At 37.4% G+C, this 21,542-nt stretch overlaps 2 long non-coding RNA genes across 4 annotated transcripts; one reads left to right on the top strand and one right to left on the bottom strand.

The window, feature by feature from the left end:
- Positions 1 to 872: 872 nt before the first annotated feature.
- On the bottom strand, positions 873 to 21,322 carry LOC138161290 (uncharacterized). The gene is made up of 5 exons (XR_011168326.1): positions 21,133 to 21,322; positions 20,248 to 20,325; positions 16,286 to 16,342; positions 5,427 to 5,578; positions 873 to 1,055 (listed from the first exon to the last, which is right to left on the bottom strand). It is a non-coding gene; the product is annotated as an uncharacterized lncRNA (long non-coding RNA).
- LOC138161289 (uncharacterized) lies at positions 2,923 to 9,205 on the top strand. 3 transcript variants are annotated; one of them, XR_011168324.1, is made up of 4 exons: positions 2,923 to 3,636; positions 4,536 to 4,648; positions 5,721 to 7,611; positions 8,340 to 9,205. It is a non-coding gene; the product is annotated as an uncharacterized lncRNA (long non-coding RNA). The 3 variants fall into 3 exon arrangements; XR_011168325.1 differs by lacking the exon at positions 2,923 to 3,636 and adding an exon at positions 3,791 to 4,180 and having other exon boundaries at positions 4,514 to 4,648; XR_011168323.1 differs by lacking the exon at positions 2,923 to 3,636 and having other exon boundaries at positions 4,209 to 4,648; positions 8,340 to 9,203.
- Positions 21,323 to 21,542: the final 220 nt, after the last annotated feature.

Raw genomic sequence — 21,542 nt, 5'->3', positions numbered from 1 at the left:
AGCTGAACAAACTGCTTCTGGAGGTCAAGGACCTCCCGAAGTTCATTAACCTGGGTGGAAAGCTGATTTCTAGCTTCTATGAGGGTGGCAGGGGATAAGCCAGGCGAAAGAAGGGCAGGTGCACAAGTCTGAACCACATAAGGAGGAGAAATTTGGTGGGGGCTTGTGTTGAGGAGAGGTCCAAGGGGCCCATCAGGGTCATTATAATGAGCTGCCTCATCCTTCAAGGTTGCCGCATCCCCAGGGTCTAAAATATCACTGCTGGATTTTTTTTGTAAATATTGGAAAGTTAAGGGAGTCGGCCATAGGTGGCTCCTCCTTGGGAAGGGGGGGATTGAGGGGTTGTCTCGGGGCTACGGGCATGTCTGTTACCACCGACGGGGGCCGAGAGGGCTCTTTGCCGGTGGGGGTCAAGGAGGCCTAGGAGGCTGCTCGGGACAGGGGGCGGAGGCAGAACTCTGCGACTGATAGTAATTGTTGGTTATTTGGGTCCTTGTGGGCTGCTTCTACAATATCTCTAATGAGGCCCCAATAAGAGAAGACAGTCACAGGGACCGCCTCCAGACCTTCTGTTTGCAATTTTCTATTTAGATCCCTGCCAACTTTCTGCCACTTGCCAGGGTGAATCTCTGGCCCATTTATAATGAACCAAGGGCAAACATCATCCACAAATAAAAAAAACTTAACTAAATCTTTTTTCTTAACTTTAACTCCCCTTTCCCTGAGTAATGATTTAAGGTCCTTTATAAAGACCTGTTCCTTAGATAATTTCTGACCCATGAGTATGAGACGGACGAATTCAACTTACCGAGGACGGAGGCTTCTCACAGCCGGGGGGCTTCTCACAGCCGGGGCGGGGGGGGGCGCTTCTCACAGCCGGGGGGCTCTTACAGCTGGGGGCGCTTCTCACAGCCGGGGGGTTTCTCACCGAAAAAGAAGGGGTTGTGCTAGGCACTGGTCTGTCTGGCAAGGGTCCGTGCCTCAGGCCCCACGTTGGGCGCCACTTGTCCCGTCCTGCGGGACCAAGTTATTCGTGGGGCCGAGGAGGACCCAGCCTGCAAAGGAATGGGTGGGAAAAAAAGGAACGAGACCAAGCAGTTTGTTTTAAGGTCTGATGATGAGAGAGAAAAAGCTCTTTATTGTTGGTAAACAAGGCTTATATACTCTTTGAAGAAGTGGGCGGGGAGAGGGATTCTTATAAACTGTTGAAACATTTTGTGGTTAGAACACCTGCTGCCGAAACACTCTGTGGTCAGCAGATTCACGTGGCAAGGTACTCGGGGGTGTGGCCTGCCTGCAGGGGGAAGGGTACTTGGCCCTAAGGCCTTGGTTGCTAACAGGTTTCAATGTCAGAAAACTGGAATACTCAATTTCAATGAAAAGAATCCAAACATAAAGAGATGTAATGTGAATGTTTCGAAGGTCTGGCTGAGAACAAACAGCATTATCAACATCTTCAATGAACTACGTCATTGTGTTGATTTTCAAGCAAATACTCCAAGGATTCCCAATGCGCTCTATAAAAGACCACATAACTCAAAGTGCAAGCTGGAAATCCTCAGGAGTTCTTTGAAGTACTGGAATTCTAAGTATTGCTTGGCTTAGAGTGCCTTTAGCTCTACAAACTTCCATAGAAGCAAGACCATTTGCTTTTACTCCTTTGTCAAAGTGCGTTTTCATGTGCCCCTTTGGGTTTCAATGAGAGAAAACGTGAATACTCAGTTTCAACGAAAATGAGCCCAAGGAAAAGAAAGAGATGTGATGTGTATGTGTGAGAGGTCTTAGCTACGAAGAAACAGCGTCATGAACATCGGCGATGAACTCGTACATCATGGTGATTTACAAGCAAATACACCAAGTATTCTAAATACGCTCTATCAAAGCCCATCCAAGTCAATGATGAGAACTGGAATTTCCAGGAGTTCTCTGAAATACCTGAATTCTAAGCATCGCTTGGCTTACAGTTCCCTCAGACCTCCACATATCCCTGGAAAAGCCAGACCATTTGCTTTCACTCCAGGGTCAAAATGCGTTTTCATGAGCTCCTGGGCCTTTTAATGGCAGAAAATATAAACACTCCGTTTCAACGAAAACAAGCCAAAGGAAAAGAGATGTAATGGGAATGTTTAAGAGGTCTGGCGAAAAAGAAAGAGCATCATCTAGTTCTTCATTGAACTCCCTCATTCTGTGGATTCCCAAGCAAATACACCAAGGATTCTCACTGCGCTCTAGGAAAGACCATCTAAGACAATGAGGAAAACTACAATTTCTCTGGAGTTCTTTGAAATGCATGAATTCTCAGCATTGCTTGGCTTACAGTTCTTTCAGAAGTTTTCTTTTCAGAAGAACTCCCCTTCCTAGGATTGAATCCCTACTGTACAATGACAAAAAAAAATGATTAAAATAGAGACCATGTCTGACAATATTCTGACCCTATAGTATATTATTTCAGGCTTTAAAAAATCCTATCAGTTATTATTTTAAAATACAAGTGAAATATGGTACCAGACCCTTGTGTCAAAGAAAAATACTGATGCTGTGAAAGGCAATGATCTTAACTACACCTGAAGTTTTTCTCATTCTGCTTAGTTACCACCCTTAATCTCCTTTGTGCAGTCTCAGCTTCCATTTTGGACCTTTTATACATTTTCCTAAGAGAAAGGATTTTAGTAGAGATGGCTCATTGAATAGAGTGCTGGGCTTAGAGTCAGGAAGACCCAAGTTCAGATCGAACCTCAGACATTTACTAGATGTATGGCTCTGGCTCAATCACTTAACCTGTTTGCCTTATGTAAGGTTTATGGGATTTAAAGATCTTCCATGGCCCATTGGACTTGATGACGTAGCAGGAAGGGGTGGGGCAAGAGGAAGAAGAAGCCAAGCTAGAGTTCCTGCAGTGACTGGCAGTGATGACTTGCCCCAGCATTTTGGAATTTGGGGAGAAAAACTTGAGTGAGGTCCATTACAAAACTCATCTCACCTAAGTTAACATGTCCAAGTTCTGTGTTGTTCAGCACGAAAGGGATCATTTGGACTATGGGAAAAGAAGATTATATTTTATCTAATATATTTTATTGTCCTGTTACAATTACAAATTGAAAGTGCATCATTTGGAAATCACCAACCTTGACATATAGAGATATCATTTAAAACAGGAATAAGTATTTAAGTGCCTATTATATACTGGGCACTCTGCTAAGGAGAAAACAGACACAGAAGTTGTGACTTTTCCAGGTAACACTTTTCTATCTACTTTTCTAAGTACATTTCTAAAAATTAACATCTTATAAACATTTATGCCTTTTAATAATATCTTATAATAGCTTATAAAGCCTTATACCTTTTTTTTTAAATTAAGTATTAGCTTACAATTTGACATTTTAAACAAAACAGGAAATTGAGCAACTGTGTTTACAATGCAGAAGAAATAATAACCACTGGAGAAAAGCAATTTATGTGATTCTCTTGGGTTGTTGAAAAATGCGAAATTATCTCCAAGGATAGATAGTATGAAGTATTGAAAATTTTAGTGTAAGATTTGCTTAGTAGTGAGCTTATATGACTGGTGAGTTTATGTGAACAAAAAAAAAGTGGTCAAAATAATTTTGGTGTTGGGGCGGCCAGGTAGCACAGCAAGTAAGAGCACCGGCTCCAGTGTTGAGAAGACCTGGAGATCGAATCCCGGGCTCAGACACTTAGCACCCACCCAGAAACACCTGGCTGTGTAACCTTGAGCAAGTTACTTAACCCCAATTGCTTAGGGGCAGCCAGGTGGCTCAGCGAGTAAGAGCACTGGTTTCGGTTTCAGTGTTGGGACGACCTGGAGATCGAATCCCGGGCTCAGACACTCAGCACCACACCCAGAAATAACTGGCCGGGTAGCCTTGAGCAAGTTACTTAACCCCAATTGCTTAAAAAAAAAATTTTTGGTGTTTTATAAGTCAGCATTTGATCTTTATGTTTATCATTTGTGCATTATCAGAATTTTCCCAATATTTGAAAAAACCTCAGCAATCTCATTTTTTATTTAGATGCCACCACCTAATCAGACACCATCCCCTGGTCAGCCATTTGCACTATCAACTGTTAGGGAAGAATCATCAATTCCCAGGGCAGATTCGGAAAAAAAGTGGGTTTACCCTTCAGAACAGATGTTTTGGAATGCCATGTTAAGAAAAGGGTAGGTAAATAATGATGTTAAATATAATTTTTAAAAGATTCCCTGAAAGATGTATGGTATAGAATCCCTAAATATGTAGTAAACATTTGGAAACATTTTCTAATAGTTGTCATTGACTTTAATCATGATTTATCAAGATATGTGCGAACCCAACCATAGCAAAGTAAGAATTCCTTATTTTCATGTAAAGTACTTGACGAAAATAAGAGGAATACTATCAGATAGGTATTCTTGCTTCACATTTGGCAGTTAAAGTTTCCAGAGTGTTCTTGCTAACTAATTAATATTTGGAAGCTTGTGAAATGTTATAGCAAAATAATAATTTCCTTTCAGCTGCTATACTGAAGAAATTTAGATTTATTAGTAAACATAATACACATGATGTATTCTTCAACTGTATAAGTATCATCAAAATGCCTACGAATTAAAGACTTGAACCAAATTAAAGTGGGAAGCTCTTCATGCTATGTGAGTACATTTATGACAGACTTTTAATGAATCTTATGAGCACTTTTTTGGACTTGCACCATTTGGAAATTACCATTAGAAAAGGGAAGGGGGAGTAAACATGTATTAGGTACTTATTATGTGCCATGCACTGTGCTCAGTACTTTACAGATATTTGTTAATTTTGATCCTCACAACAGCCCTGTACTATTATTATCTATAATGTACTATTATTATCCCCATTATACATCTGAGGAAACTTAGACAGAAGTGAAGTGAAGTGACTTACCCAAGCTCACACAGCTAGTAAGTGTCTGAGACTGAATTCAAGTCTTCATCTACTATACCATTCAGCTGCCTCTCTTTAGAGTTTGAATGTCTCTGTTTAAAGTAGTATAATCATAATAATCTTAAGGTATAATCTGGTAATTTCATAACTAATATGTGACAGGGATAGATGGAATAAAAATAATAGCCACTAAACTCACTTTTAACCACTTATTTTCAACTTCCTACCCAATTGTGCTTTTTGTTCTTCCTACATCAAGCCTCTCCCCATTCCACACAACAGCCAAAGTGATGTTACAGAAACACAGTACACTCCACTACTTTACAAACTAAAATACTGTTTTTGGAAGTCAGAAGCCCTTTACAACCTGGTTTCTATTTACCATTCCAGGCTTCTTGTCCATTCTTTCAAAGTCAGCTTCTATTTTGTATGTGTTTCTATGTGTACATGTTGTCTCCCTTGATAAAGTGAAAGCAGGGATTATTTAGTTTTGATTTTTATATGCCTTACCTTATTGATGCTTCATATTTCTTTTTTTTTTGCAGAATGGTCATTACTCAAAAGGCATTAAAAGTAGTTATTGTAGGCTTTAGACTTGCTTAGAGCAAAGTTAACAGAATTTTGTTTTCAGTTCTTTAACCATCCTGTAGAAAAGATTAAATCTGAAAAAAGAGGAAAGGGACAAATCAGAGACATAAGACCATAAATAAGACAAGCAAGCCTTGGATAATAGCGAAGTAGTTATACTTTGGAATCTTTCTCCTTCCTGGTATTATTTTTTTTAATTCTTTTTTTTCTTCCTAGTCTTGGTAATAGGTAAAGGAGAGCATCAAAGTCATATCTTCACTGCAGCAGTTAGAAAGGAGGAAGTTGCATAATTTACTCAATATTCTTTCTGTCTTCACCTCATGCAATCTTCTTATGCATGCCTAACTTTGAATTTCTAAAATTTATATTTCCTGAACTTTAATCTTATCAAACAAACCATCTATAGTCAAAATTAATTCTCTGCCACCTTAGATGAATTAATATTTTTTGTCCCTAGGAGTGATTTGAAAAAAAAAAAAAAAAATATATATATATATATATATAATTTCATTTTATTCTCACAATAACCCTGTGAGGCCCTCTTATTTCCATTTTACATATGACAAAACTGAAGATAACAGGTTAATGTGTCTTGAACTGGATATTTGAGACAGGATTTGAACTCAGGTTTTCCTGACTCAAAATCCAGCACTGTAGCCACTATGCCACAGTATCAGAGCCAAATCCATCACTTTACAGATGAGGAAACTGCAGCTCAGAAAGTTAAGTGCTGTTGCATAGAGAAATGCACCTTGAAACATCTCTGAGCTACCACATGAAACCTATAAGATTGGCTAACCTGAAAAAACAGGAAAATGACAGATGTTGGCAATTATGTGGGAAAATTGGAACACTAATGCATTGTTACTAGTGATCCAATCATTCTGGAGAGCAAAGGGCTCTAAAATTCTGCATACCTTTTGATCCAGCAATACCACTACTAGTTCTGACTCCTAAAGAGAATGTAAAAAGGGGAAAGGACACATATGTACAAAAATATTTATAGCAGTTCTTCTTGTGGTGACAAAGAATTGGAAATTGAGAGAGTGCCCATTAATTGGGAATGGCTGAACAAGTGGTGGTATGTGAATGTAATGGAATACTATTTCATAAAAAATGATGATCAGACAGATTTCAGGAAAACCTGGAGGGAGTTATATGAACAGATACTGAGTGAGGGGAGCAGAGCCAAGAGAACATCGTACACAGTAATAGCAACATTGCGGGATGACAACTTTGCTGCACTTTTCGCAGCAATGCAGTGATCTAAGAAAATTCTGAAAGGGTCATGATAGAAGATGCTATCCACATCCAAAGAAAGAAGTCTGAATGCACATCGAGGCATACTATTTTCTCTTTTTTTCTTTCTTGTGGTTTTTCCCTTTTGCTCTCATTCTTCTTTAACAACACGACTAATGTGGAAATATGTTTAATATGATTATACATGTATAGCCTGTGTCAGATTGCATGTTGTCTAAGGAAGAAGGGGTGGGAATTTTAGAACTTAAAATCTTATAAAAGTAAATGTTGAAAACTAAAAAGTTAACTTAAAAATTTTTAAATTAAAAAAAGGAAAGTTAAGTGACTTTTTCAGGATCACATAGTGTCTAAGGATAGAATTTGAATTCTGCCCTTTTACTGACCTATCACAAAAAGCTATGGTTTTCCCCTCTAAAAACTCATTTCTTTTCAGCAAGTGGAAACTAGCTACTTCTTTTTCTAGAAGACTTCCAAAGTATGGCCTCTAAATAAACAGTGACTGTTGAAAGGAACAAAAAGAGACTTCAAGTACTTAATTCATGAGTAAAAAGATATATTTTTCATAAACTCATTACTTAAAAATTTGACACCTTGAAGTATACAGAACTAATAACAATATTGTTTATGGTTCTTGTCGTCACATTAATATAGAATAGTGGTAGTCAACATATATTACATTTTTTTCAAGATTCTTCGTTTTAGCTTACATACTTATTAAGAACAATATTTTAATTTATTGTGATTTCATTTGTATTTACAGTGAGTGCCCATGTGGGCCAACACTGATCCGATTTGGAGGTAAAGCTAAGGACTATTCACCAAGAGCTAGAATTTGCTCATGGATGGGGTAGGTTACAGTCCAGAAATATTTTCAGTGGCTCTAAGTTTACATATTGCTCTAAAATTTACCCGGAGTATTATAAAATATGAACTAGTGTTTAATTATTTTTTTAAAGGAAGATTGGAAGTGGTGCTTGAATACTATCTTTTCATAGCTTAACCTCTGTTCAACTATACATATTCTCTTATCTTGATTTATAGTAGGACACTGTGTATTATATTCCCCTTTGTGGGAAGGCTCCGGCACTTTGGAAGCCACATTTAGGTATATTTAGAGCAGTATTACACAGATATATGTTTCAGAGGGAACTGAGATCTTACATAATGCTTCTCCTATATATTAGTATCATGTACAAGGTATATTCAAAATAAATGTAGGGCAATTTGGGGAGGAAAAGAAGGCGCTAAGATGATTGGCATTTGTGCGCTCATTAAATAATCCGTGTCAAAGTCAAGTAGAAATAGGGACCACTAATCCATACATAAGGATCCCTGTGGGCCACCTATTGATTTAGTTTTAAAATGTAATGTTATCTAGATTTTATTGTATTTATTTTATGAATTTTTATTATAAAATTGTCATAATTATATGATTATATTTATTATTATACAATTTCATGAAAAGGATTTATATCTTTAGATGTAATAGAATCCTCTCCCCAAACTCCAAAATAGGTTTGGCTAGTTTTTCCATGAAAAGATGTCTGTCAAAATTAAAGCTTTTTTTTTTTTTAGGATTTCTACAGCTAATCTACACGAAGCTGACTGCAGTCAATCAACATTTGGGCAATTTTACAACGGCACTCACGTAATACTTGTGCAGAGGTTTTTTGTGACTTGTGCAGAGTCCATCTGCTCCTCATTTCTTATTGCACAATAGTATTCTATAACATGCATATACCACAACTTGTTCAGCCATTCCCCAATTGATGGGCACCCCCTTAATTTCCAATTCTTTGCTACCACAAAAATAGCTATAAATATTTTTGTACAATATGGGTCTTTTTCCCACTTCTATGATCTCTTTGGGATACCCCTTTGGACATAATTCCAGATTGCTTTCCATAATGGTTGGATCAGTTCACAACTCCACCAGCAATGCATTAGTGTTCCAATTTGTCCACATCCTCTCCAGCATTTCCCATTTTCCTGTTTTGTCATCTTAGCCAATCTGACTGGTGAAATGAGGTACCTCAGAGTTGTTTTGATTTGCATTTCTCTAATCAATAGTGATTTAGACCATTTTTTCATATGCTTATAAATATCTTTAATATCTTGCTCTGTAAACTGCCTGTTCATATCCTTTGACCATTTATCAATTGGGGAATGACTTGTATTCTTACAGATTTGACTCAAATCTCTGTATATTTTAGAAATGAGTCCTTTATCAGTGACATAAGTTGTAAAAATTCTTTCCCAATTTTCCACTTCCCTCTTAATCCTGGTTATATTGGTTTTGTTTGTACAGAAGTTTTTCAATTTAATGTAATCAAAATTATCCATATTGCATTTTATAATGCCCTCTAATTCTTGTTTGGTCATAAAGTCTTCACCTCTCCACAAATCTGACAGGTAAACTATTCCTTTCTTTCCCAGATTGCTTAGAGTATCAGACTTTATACCTAGATCATGCACCCATTTAGACTTGATTTTGGTATATGGTGTTAGATAATGGTCTATGCCCAGTTTCTGCCATACTATATTCCAGTTTTCCCAGCAGTTTTTGTCAAATATCTTATCCCCAAAATTGGGGTCTTTGGGTTTATCAAACAGTAGATTACTATAGTCATTGACTGCTGAGTCTCATGTACCCAATCTATTCCATTGATCCACTACTCTATTCCTCAGCCAGTACCAAGTATGCTTTATAGTACAGATTAAAATCTGGTATAGCTAGTCCACCATCCCTAACATTTCTTTTCATTAATTCCCTTGACATTCTGGACATTTTGTTTTCCCAAATGAATTTTGTTACTATCTTTTCTAGCTCTATAAGGTATTTTTTTTTTTGGTAAACTGATTGGTATGGCACTAAATATATAATTTAATTTAGGTAAAATTGTCATTTTATTATATTAGCTTGACCCAGCCATGAGCAATTGATGTCTTTCCAACTAGTTATATCTGACTTTATTTGTGTGAAGTGTTTTGTAGTTGTGTTCATATAAGTCTTGGGTTTGTTTTGGCAGGTAGAAGCCCAAATATTTTATAATGTCTACAGTAACTTTAAATGGGTTTTCTCTTTCTATCTCTTGCTGTTGAATTTCATTAGAAATATCAGGAATGCTCAGGATTTATGTGGGTTTATTTTATATCCTGCAACTTTGCTAAATTTATTTATTGTCTCAAATAGTTTTTTTACTTGATTCTCTAGGATTCTCTAAGTATATCATCATATCATCTGCAAAGAGTGATAGCTTGGTCTCTGCCTAATTTGATTCCTTTTTCTTCTCTAATTGCTACTGCTAACATTTCTAGTACCAGATTGAATAAGAGGGACATCCTTGTTTCACCCCTGATCTTATTGGAAATGCTTCTAGCTTCTCCCCATTACATATAATACTTGCTAATGGCTTTAAATTGATGCTACCTATTATTTTAAGGAAGGCTCCATTTGTTCCTATTCTTTCTAGTGTTTTTAATAGGAATGGATGTTGTATTTTGTCAAAAGCCTTTTCTGCATCTATTGAGATAATCATGTGGTTTTTGCTAGTTTTATTGTTGATATGATCAATTATACTGATGGTTTTCCTAATATTAAACCATCCTTGCATTCTTGGAATAAATGCTACCTGATCAAAGTGTATTATTCGTGTGATAAGTTGCTGTAGTCTTTTTGCTAATATTTTATTTAAAGTGTCTGCATCTATATTCATGAGGGAGATTGGTCTATAATTTTCTTTCTCTGTTTTATCTCTTCCTGATTTAGGTTTCAGTATCATATTTGTGTCATAAAAAGAATTTGGTAGGACACCTTCTTCACTAATTTTCCCGAATAGTTTGTAGAGTATTGGAATCAACTGTTCTTTAAATGTTTGATAGAATTCACTAGTAAATCCATCTAGCCCTGGGGATTTTTTCCTGCGGAGTTCACTGATGACTTGTTCTTTTACTGAGATGGGATTATTTAAGTAATTTACTTCCTCTTCAGTTAATTTGGGCAACCTCTATTTTTGTAAATATTCATCCATTTCCCTAAGATTGTCAAACTTATGTGCATACAACTGGGCAAAATAATTCCTAATTATTGTTTTAATTTCCTCTTCATTTGGTGGCAGGTTCACTGTTTTCATTTTTGATACTCATAATTTGGTTTTCTTCTTTTTTTTATATCATACTGACTAAGGGCCTATCAATTTTATTGTTTTTTTTTCATAAAACCATCTCTTAGTTTTATTTATTAATTCAATAGTTTTCTTAATTTCAATTTTATTAATCTCTCCTTTGGTTTTCAGTGTTTCTAATTTAGTATTTAATTGGGGATTTTCAATTTGTTTTTTTTTCCCTAGCTTTTTCAATTGCATGCCCAATTCACTTACCTGTCTTTTCTCTAATTTATTCATGTGTGTACTCAGGGATATAAAACTTCCCCTAAGAACTGCCTTTGATGTATCCCACAAATTTTGGTACGTTGTCTCATTATCGTCATTCTCTTGAATGAAGTTACTGATTGTTTCTATGATTTCCTGTTTGACCCACTCATTCTTTAGCATTAAATTGTTTAGTTTCCAATTAGTTTTTAGTCTGTCTTTCCATGGCCCTTTATTGCATATGATTTTTATTGCATCATGATCTGAGAATGATGCATTTATTATTTCTGCCTTTCTGCACTGAATTGTGAGGTTTTTATGTCCTAGTACATAGTCAATTTTTGTGTATGTGCCATGTACCGCTGAGAAGGTATATTCCTTTTTATCCCCATTCAGTTTTCTCCAGAGATCTGTCATACCTACCCTCTCTAAAATTCTATTCACCAACTTAATTTCTTTCTTGTTCATTCTGAGGTTGGATTTATCAAGCTCAGAGAGGGGGAGATTAAGATCTCCCACTAGTATAGTTTTGCTATCCATTTCTTCCTTTAATTCCCTTACCTTCTCCTCTAGGAATTTGGATGCTATACCAAATGCATGGTATATGTATTGGTGCATGTTAAGTAATGATATTGCTTCATTCTTGATAGTGCCTTTTAGCAGGATATAGTTAACTTCCTTATGTCTTTTAATTAGGTCAATTTTTGCTTTTGCTTTATCTGAGATAAGGATTGCTACCCATGCTTTTTTTTTTTTTTTTTAAAGCAATCGGGGTTAAGTAACTTGCTCAAGGTTACACGGCCAGTTATTTCTGGGTGTGGTGCTGAGTATCTGAGCCCAGATTTGATCCAGGTCATCCCGACACTGGAGCTGGTGCTCTTACTCGCTGAGCCACCTGGCCGCCCCTAAGCAATTGGGGTTAAGTAACTTGCTCAAGGTTACACGGCCAGGTGTTTCTGGGTGGGTGCTAAGTGTCTGAGCCCAGGATTTGATCTCCAGGTCTTCTCAACACTGGAGCCGGTGCTCTTACTTGCTGTGCTACCTGGCTGCCCCCCTGCTTTTTTTTTTACTTTAGCTGAGGCATGATATATTTTATTCCAGCCTTTTACCTTTACCCGGTGTATTTCCCTTTGTTTTAGATGTGTTTCTTTTATTCATTCATTCATTTATTTATTTATTTTTTGCCCTTTTTTTTTGGAGGCCAATGGGGGTTAAGTGATTTGCCCAAGGTCACGCGGGTAGTATTTGTGTTAAGTGTCTGAGGCCGGATTTGAACTCAGGTCCTCCTGACTTCAGGGCTGGTGCTCTATTCATTGCGCCACCTCGCTGCCCAGATGTGTTTCTTTTAAACAGCATATTGTAGGATTATGATTTTTAATCCATTTTGCTATCTGCCTCCGTTTTATGGGAGAGTTCCATTCACATTCACAGTTATGATTATTATCTGTTTCTTTTCCCTCCATCCTATTCTCTCCCCTGTTAATGCTTATATTTTTTCTCCCCTTCTCCCTTCCCCTCCTTAATAGTTTTCCTTTTGACCACCGCCTCCCTCAGTTTTCCCTTATCAGCCCCCCTCCCTTTTCCTCCCCTTTCCCCTTACTTCTTCCCTCCCTACTAACCACCCCCCCCCTTTCGTAGCCCTTTCCCCCTCCTACTGCCTGTAGGATATTTTTATACTTAATGAAGTATGTTATTTCTTCTTCGCACCAAGAGTGACAGGAGCAAATCTCATGCGAAGCTCCTCTCCCTCCCCTCTTTCCCTCTAATATGATGTTTTGTGTCTCTTCTCCATAGAGTCCTATGCTTAACTGTTTGTTATTCCCTCCTTGCACCAGGACCAATGAGGGAAAAGCTCATATAATACTCATCTCCCTCCCTTCTTTTCCTCTGCTATATTGTTTTTATGCCTCTTCGAGTGGCATAATTTACCCTTTTCCACTTCATTCATTCCTCTTCTTCCATTGCAGTCCCTTTGTAGCCCTTAATGAGATTTTTTTAAATTGTCATTTTGTGTAATTTATACTCATACCCTCTACTTGTCTATAAACAATTTGCTCTTATTAAATAACAGGGTGTGTGTTTTCCTTGTTTACCTTTCTATGTCACTCTTGCATCTCGTAATTGGAGGTTGAATTTTCCATTGAGCTCTGGCTTTTTCATTAGAAAGGTCTGGAAATCTGTTATATCATTGAATGACCATCTCTTTGCCTGGAAGAATATGCTTAGTCTCGATGGGTAGGTGGATCCTTGGTTGTAACCCGAGCTCTTTTGCCTTCCAGAAAATTGAATTCCACTGCCTCCAATCTTTCAGTGTAGAGGTTGCCAAATCCTGTGCGATCCTCACTGTGGACCCTCAATATTTGAATTGTTTCTTTCTGGCCGCCTGAAGTATTTTCTCTTTTACCTGGTAGTTCTTGAGTTTGGCCACAACATTTCAAGGATTTTTAAATTTGGGATCTCTTTCAGCACGTGTCCAGTGGATTCTCTTGATTTCTATTTTACCCTCAGGTTCTAGTATCTCAGGGCAGTTTTCCTCAATGAGCTCTTGAAGAATGTTATCCAGGCTCATTTTTTTATCATGATTTTCTGGTAGGCCTATGATTCTCCGGTTATCTCTCCTGGATCTGTTTTCCAGGTCAGTTATTTTTCCATTGAGATATTTTACATCTTTTCTAATTTTTCATTCTTGTTGTTTAGTTTGACTAATTCTTGGTTCCTCATAGAGTTATTTGTTTCAATTTGGTTGATTCTGGTTTTTAGCAAATCATTTTCCTTGGTTAGTTTTTGGAGTTCCTTTTCCATATCATATACTTTTCTTTTTAAGGAGCTGTTTTCTTCATTTAGAATGTTTTTCTAATTCTGCAATTTTGATTTTAAAAGAATTATTCATTTTGTCTTCTATCTCTCTCATTTGGTTTTCAGAGTTCCTTTTGAGCTCATCTAGGAGAGCTTTCTGTGCTTGGGACCCATTCCCTGTTGATGTTTCAGCTGCGGGTGTGGAGTCCACATTGTCTCCCTCTGAGTTTGGTATCTCCCTCCGAGGATAGCAGGACTCCAGACTCTGTCTTTGCAGTCTGCTTTCTACCCATTTTGAGGCAGAGCTCTAGCCACACCCTTCCTCTAGGGTTCTTAAGCCTTTACTGTTGAGGGTTTTTACCCTGCAGCAATAATTACTATGTTTTCAGGGTGGTGGGGGGGCCGAGGTTGGAGCAGGCTGGGTTCACTCTGCCATCCTGGTCCTTGGAGGTCCTGATAGGGGCTTTTAAAAAATTTTCTGAGCTATGGAGTGGTAGTCCCAGGAGTATTTGCTGTCCTGGACAGGGGACCTGCATTTGATTCTTACCTTGCTCTTGTCTAATCCTTGTCAGAGACAGGATTAGAACCAAGGTCTCCTGACTTACAGTCTAATTATCTTCCATCTACACTATGCATTCTATCAAATAAATATAATGCTAGCACACATGAATAGGAAAAAGGGACACCAGAAGAAAAGGGATCTCCCCATGACCCAACTAGAAATTTTTTAGTCTTATTCCAGTCTCTGCTACCTCAGCAACTGTGAAGATGAGGGAAGTTTAATGGGAATGCTGAGAGTTTTTAATCCAAATGATTTAAGAGAAATGAAAGTGTTAAGTAGTAATTAAAAAATGAAAGGATTGTGTGTAAATGGTAGCAATGTTCTCTGGATTTCTATTAAGGATAAAACGTGCAAGAAAGGATTATAAGAAAAATTAGGATTATACTTCTTAAAGAATTAAGTAGTTATTAAAAAATGAAGGGTTCTGTATAAATAATGACAATGTTCTTTGAATTTCTACTAAGGATAAAACATGGAAGATTTTTTATTTCCTCTATGGATTAAGGCTGGATGGGTCTGTGATTTCAATAGCATTTGGAACTTCCAGGTGAGGAAACTTCCTTTACCAGTGCAAATCAAAAGGGTCTTCTCTGTAATTCAGAGTCATAAGAGTTACCTAGAATAGTGGTATCAAATTCAAATACAAACAGGGACCATATAAGGATCCCTGTGGGTCACATACTGACTTAGGAAATCACATATTAACAATATGTGTTTCACTGTATTTTTATTTATTTTGTTAAAAATTTCTCAATTACATTATAATCTGGTTCAGGCTACATAAGGGTCACACAAGTAACATGTGGTCAATGGATCTTGTGTCTGGCACCTTGACTTGTTCACAGTCACAAAGCTAGTATAAACTGGTTGTGGCACATGAACCCAAGTCTTGTTGACTTTGAGAATGGCTATCTATCTACCTTCTCATGGACTTGTCAAAAAAGCAGTAAAAGCCTTAGGTTTCTCTTAACCTCTTCCCTACAAAATGGCAACAAGAACCTGATTTTTGCCTAAATTTAAAAATTTCATGGTTTAGTTTACACCAAAGCCTGTTTGTCTTTAAATGTGTATCTGTGGAACATGTCAATATTCTCCTGCTGCGGCCCCCAAGTCCCTACATAAATAAGTCTTTTTTTAATTCCCCTCCTCCTTTCCTACTGGTACTTCCTTCCTCCATTCTGGTTAATCTAGCTAACTGTCTCTTTGCTATTTAATCTCTTATAAATCTTCTCCCCCAAAGCTCAAGCTGCTTGGAACAAATAACATTTTGCCTCACCCACCTCGTTCTGCCACCCACCACCAATCACTCTTTTTCCTCAGGGATGTACACGGTTAGAATGGTAAGGATTAGACAAACCCTGGAACACAAAGATGAATAATACATGGTACCTCCAAAGTCTCAGTGCTGCTGGAGGCATAACTATAGAAGGTTTTTGTGTTATTTGTGGAGATTTGACATCTATATTGGAATGTTGCTGCTGGTACACAAAGTAGAGGGGCATTAGGGGAAAGGACAATAAGACAGGGGCAATTTTACTTTCAAGATTGGAGTAACTGACCTTCAGGTCATAAGGTTTATTAGTTACAATCTCTTCCGATAATCTTAGTGGTATACTGAAAAGTCTACCTAAGTAGAAAAGTGGGAAGGCAATGCAAGACTCTTTACCTTAATTGTATTCCTTCTAGGAATAAGATAATATAGGAAATATATTCTAAAGCACAGTATTAAAATATACATTTATGATAGGTTTTAAACATGAATTTGGGAAATAACATTTAAAATGTTGACTCACCTGTGACTCTGGGCTGATCCTTGACACCACAAGAGGCATTTTTTGATCAACACCACCCTAGATGATAAATTGTTCACATTTATGAAAATAAGTATGGTGAAAAATTCCTAAGTTCCATGGTCTAAATTTATGTCAATGTAGTAGAGAAATCAAGATTCTCCCTGAAAAAGGGTGCCAAGATTCTCATTCCTCTTCATCTTCTAAACACACACACACACACACACACACACACACACACACACAAACACACACAACCTCTTAGGGGAAAGGGTAGAGACTAGGAGCCTTTTACTTCCCCAATATTCTCTCTCCCTGACACTTCCACTAATTAGAGGTTAATATGAATATTAAACGTCCCCCCTCTTTATAGGGGTTGTTAACTAGTTTAACCATTTTAGAAAACAATTTGGAACTATGTCCAAAGGGTTATAAAACTGCATAGTTTATGATCCTGCAATACCACAACTAAGTCTGTATAACAAAGAGATCAAAGAAAAAGGAAAAGGACCTATGTGTACAAAAACATTTATAGCAGCCCTTTTTGTGGCAGCAAAGAATTGGAAATTGGGGAGGGGGATATCCCTGAAGAATGACTGAACAAGTGGTGGTATATGAGATTGTGATGGAATATTATTGTGCTGTAACAAATGAAAAGCAAGATGGTTTCAGAAAAACCTAAGAACTGATGCAAAGTGAAGTGAGCAGAACCAGGAGATCATCATACACAGTAAAAGCAATACTGTATCAATGATCAACTGTGAAAGACTTGGTTATTCTGATCAATATGATGATCCAAGCAATTTCAAGACATGTGATATTGTAAGAATCTCTTCTGGGTATCAAATAAGCACATGGAAACTCAGGTACCTTACAATACGGGTGTCAAATTCAGTCTACAACCCTCCCCTTAGTGCCTAAACCAGATTAAAACACAATTAGTGAATATTTAACAGAATATTGAACAAAAAAATGATCCAAAACATTCCAAAGGATTCATGATGAAGAATGTTATCTACCTCCAGGGAGAGAACTGATGAACTCTGTGTAGACTGCAGTGAAATTTTTTCACTTTCTGAGATGTCATACATGGTTAGAAGCAAGTAAGTTTTTCCGTGGTAGTGCAACCAGCCTTATAAAGTAGGCTGGAATCACATTGTGAAGATCTCTAAATGAAAGTCTAATTTACATCTTATATGAATTGCTTTAGAAGTTCTGATTGGTTGAAAAAAAGTGGAATAATTCTGAAGGATGGGGCACTCACTTTTGGTGCCTTATTTTTGTTGTTCATCACCAATTTATCCTGCATATAGAGTTTTTGCAATGGAGATCCTCAAAAACAAGAACTGTCTTTTGCCTTTCTTTGTAGCGCCTGGTACATAGCAAGTACTAATGAATGCTTACTGACTGACTGATTTTTAGGAGGCTTTGGACAGCTGGAGGGCAATATGAGGACACTGATGACTTGGGGGAAGAGATTCCCAGGGGAAAGAGAAAGGTACAGAAAGGGAGGTAGGAGTGGGATGAAGACAAATTTCTCAAGCATTACAAGTTTCTCTAGGGACCAGGTGATTGACAGAGTAGGCTGGTGTAATGGGAATGCAAATTTGGAAGATCTTCCCTGCCCCTAGGCTAAAGCGCACCTGAAGCCTAGGGTGGGAGGCTTGTTTTTCAGTAGATACTTTTTGATTGGCCAGTGGGTCCAAAAGGTTGTTACATTCTCTGAGCCAGGAGAAGGCTATATAAGCCCTGATGTATAGCTTTGTTTTGGGACTCACTTTGAGAAGTGTTCTGTAATTTGATCTGAATTATGGGAAGCCATTGTGGAGAGTCCCCCGGCTTTGAAAAACCCAGATGTGGAAACCCAGATGTTGACTGGGTATGGATGTAATGGTTGGACAGTTTGGAAATCTGTCTACTTGATCTGTTTCTGTCTTGATAATTCTGCCTGTATGCTTTGAAGTTCAGGGTGCTGACCTTTTTCCCCTGAACAAGGTAAACGATATATGTCTGACTGATTAAAGCTTGTTAACCCATTTTGAGTTGCTTTCCTTTAACAAAGCAGATCCAAGAACCTGTGGTAGCTGCAAACCCTGAGGACCCTTGGGGTGCTTGCTGCTACAGCTGGTTAGCCTATTAGAATGGTCATTCTCAAATATAAACCCTATTCAGTTTGAAAGGATTTGATTCACCCAACTAATTTTATACAAATTTATGCGACAGCTTTCCCTCTCCTCTGGGAAAACAATGATTTTGTCCACTGTGGCAAAAAGGAGAAATACTGTCTGTTCCCACATTACTCCTATCCTCCTGAAAGTCAGCCAGCAAAAGAACCAATGTATTTTTTATAATTAGAATCCTTCTTTCATTTTTTCACTTATTTAACATAATCTCTTTAGTTAATAGTAAATTTGGTGACAACCATCATAAAATTATTCTAGATAATTCTGCAGTATATTTCACAATAGCTCTCAAACTCTTATGCAATTGTCAAAGGTTCTAACAAAAGGTTAGTTCTGGAGAGATGATGAAAGTGTGCCAGGGAATGGTGGTCATTTCATTACAGAAAAGAGTGTGTAAATGATATTTATTTCTCCTTATCCTATGATGTGGAAGAGTATTTCTTTCCTTGGCTATACATTGTGTTTTTTAAGTCTTAGCACCAAAGAACATTTAAACTGGAAAAAAGCTTTAATTATCATTTAGTTTCTAATCCCCTACAGGTTGAGTGACTGGGACCAAAATTCAACTTATTTATAACCCAGCAATAAAATTTTCCCTCTCCTGGTCTTAGCTGATCTTTTACATTCCAGAATTAATGCTTTCTGGCTATTAGAAATACTTCATACTGAAACATCTGCTTCTTCTTTAGCAAATAAGCACCAGAGAATCACAAACTGTTAGAGCTGGAAGGGACCTATGAGATCATCTGATTCAACCTCTTCATTTTACAGTTGGGGAAACTGAGGCAAACAGCTAGTAAGTGTCTGAAACTAGATCTAAACTCAAGTTATCCTATCTCCAAGCCAAGTACTCTATCCTTTGCACCACCTGATTGCCTCTAGGTGTATGTAAAATAGACATAACACTCTCAGGGGCTGAATCAATCAATCAACAAATATTTATCTATTAAGCATCTGCTCTGTGCCAAGCACTGGGATAGGCCTGATACATGTACAAAGAATGGAGTAAATTCTGCCTGCAATGAGCTTATTTTAATTTTATTAATTTTTATTATAAAATTATTAAATATTTATTATAAAATTTATTAAATTATGATTAATTTTAATAGAACTGATTCCTTATTTTTAGCCAGAACACACATTTCTTTTAAAACTAAAAAAAAAACTTATTTATAATTTTTTCTCCAATTACATGTAAAAACAATGTTAACATTCTTCTCCCCCAAATTTTGAGTTCCACATTCTCTCCCTCTCCCCCTCCCCGTCACTGAAAAGGCAAGCAATTTGACATAGGTTAAACGTGTAGTCATGCAAAACACATTTCCATGTAAGTCATTCTGTGAAAGAAAACACTGACAAAAACCCCAAGAAAAATAAAGAAAGTAAAGAAAAAGCTTTGATCCACATTCAGGCTCCACCAATTCTCTCTCTGGAGATAGACAGCACTTTTCATTGTAGGTCCTTCAGAATTGTCTTGGATCATTGTATTGTTGAGAAGTTATTTACAGTAGGTCAGCATACAATATTGCTGTTACTATGTACAATGTTCCCCTGGTTCTGTTCATTTCACGTTGCATCAGTTCATGCAAGTCTTTCCATGTTTTTCTGAGAGCATACCACTCATCATTTCTTAAAGCCCAACAGTATTTCATCACAATCATATACAACAGCTTACAGAACACGCATTTCTAATGAAAAGTAGTAATTCTAATACCATTAAAAGGCTTGAAATGTTGTGAAATTACCTATTATATTTACATGAGTTTATGAATGCTACCCTACCTTAAGATTAAATCCAAATTTTCCATCTTTGTCTGGAGTAATACACACCAGGAGTAGATAACCATCACCATCTTCATTCTGAAATAAATTTGAAGATTATAATAGTAACACATATATCTACTGCTTTGAAGTTTACAGAATTTTCCATATATAAGAATCCTAAAGGTAGGACAAGTATTATCTTCCCTGTTTTATAGGGGAGGAAACCAAGGCTCAGAGAAATTCAGGGACTAGCTCAAAGTCACATAATTAACAGTTATCAGAACTGGAGTTAAATAATAATAGCCAGGGCAGCTAGGTGGCGCAGTGAATACAGCACCAGCCCTGGAGTCAGGAGGACCTGAGTTCAAATCCAGCCTCAGACATTTAACATTTACTAGGCATGTGACCTGGGGCAAGTCACTTAACCCCAATTGCCCTGCATTCCCCCCTCCAGAAAGCAATAATAATAATAATAATGATAGCCAACATCTTGGAGAGTGCTTTCAAATCTATCTCATTAACAAGCCTGGGAGGCAGGTGCTATTATTATCTCCATTTTACAGGTGAGGAAACAGAGGTTAAGTGACTTGCCCAAGGTCATACACCTAATACATGTTTGAGGGCAGATTTTAACTTAAGTCTTCCTGATTCCAGGGTACTATCCATTGTGCCACCTAGTTGCTGCAAACTCTATTTCCATTATGCCATGGTACCATTCAAGATGATCAGTTATAGGGTTGTCTCCCTATGTAATCATTACAATGCATAACTTAGAGAAGATACTTTATTTTAGTGATAATATATATTTTTCCAATAAAACGTCTGAACTTTAAGTTTGAACATTTGATTTATGCTACCCCTACCCCGCCCCCACAGTACAGTATTTGAGCTAGCTGACCTCACCTTATCACAGTAGTACTGATTAGAATCTTCTGTGAAGCTGTCTTTACTAACACTGGTATAGGTATCTAAAAGTTGATGATCTTCCCCATCAAAGGAACAGCAGCCTGGAGCATGAGATAAGGTACTGGATGATGTCTGGGTCTGAGAGCTTGGGCTGTCTTCCAGTTCATTCCTTCATTAAGAAATATTTTAATAAATCAATTAGTATTCACAAGAACATACACGTATTCTGAATTGTCTTTATTTAGCATTGATTCCCCAAGAGAGTGGATTTGGGGGGCATCATAATTCCTATGCAGAGAGGGATTTACCTGTAGCACAGAAAACCCTCAGGTTATCCTTAAAAGCCAACAATGGGATCCCATATACATCTGAGGAACTCAAATGCCATCACTGCTTTGTTCCCTGAC

This window comes from Petaurus breviceps, unplaced genomic scaffold (assembly GCF_028583685.1).
Source record: "Petaurus breviceps papuanus isolate PSGF00001 unplaced genomic scaffold, PetGlider_PUasm1.0 184, whole genome shotgun sequence".
Taxonomy (NCBI): Eukaryota; Metazoa; Chordata; class Mammalia; order Diprotodontia; family Petauridae; genus Petaurus; species Petaurus breviceps.
The sequence above is the reverse complement of the archived record's forward strand: the minus strand, read 5'-3'. Positions and strand labels throughout refer to the sequence as shown.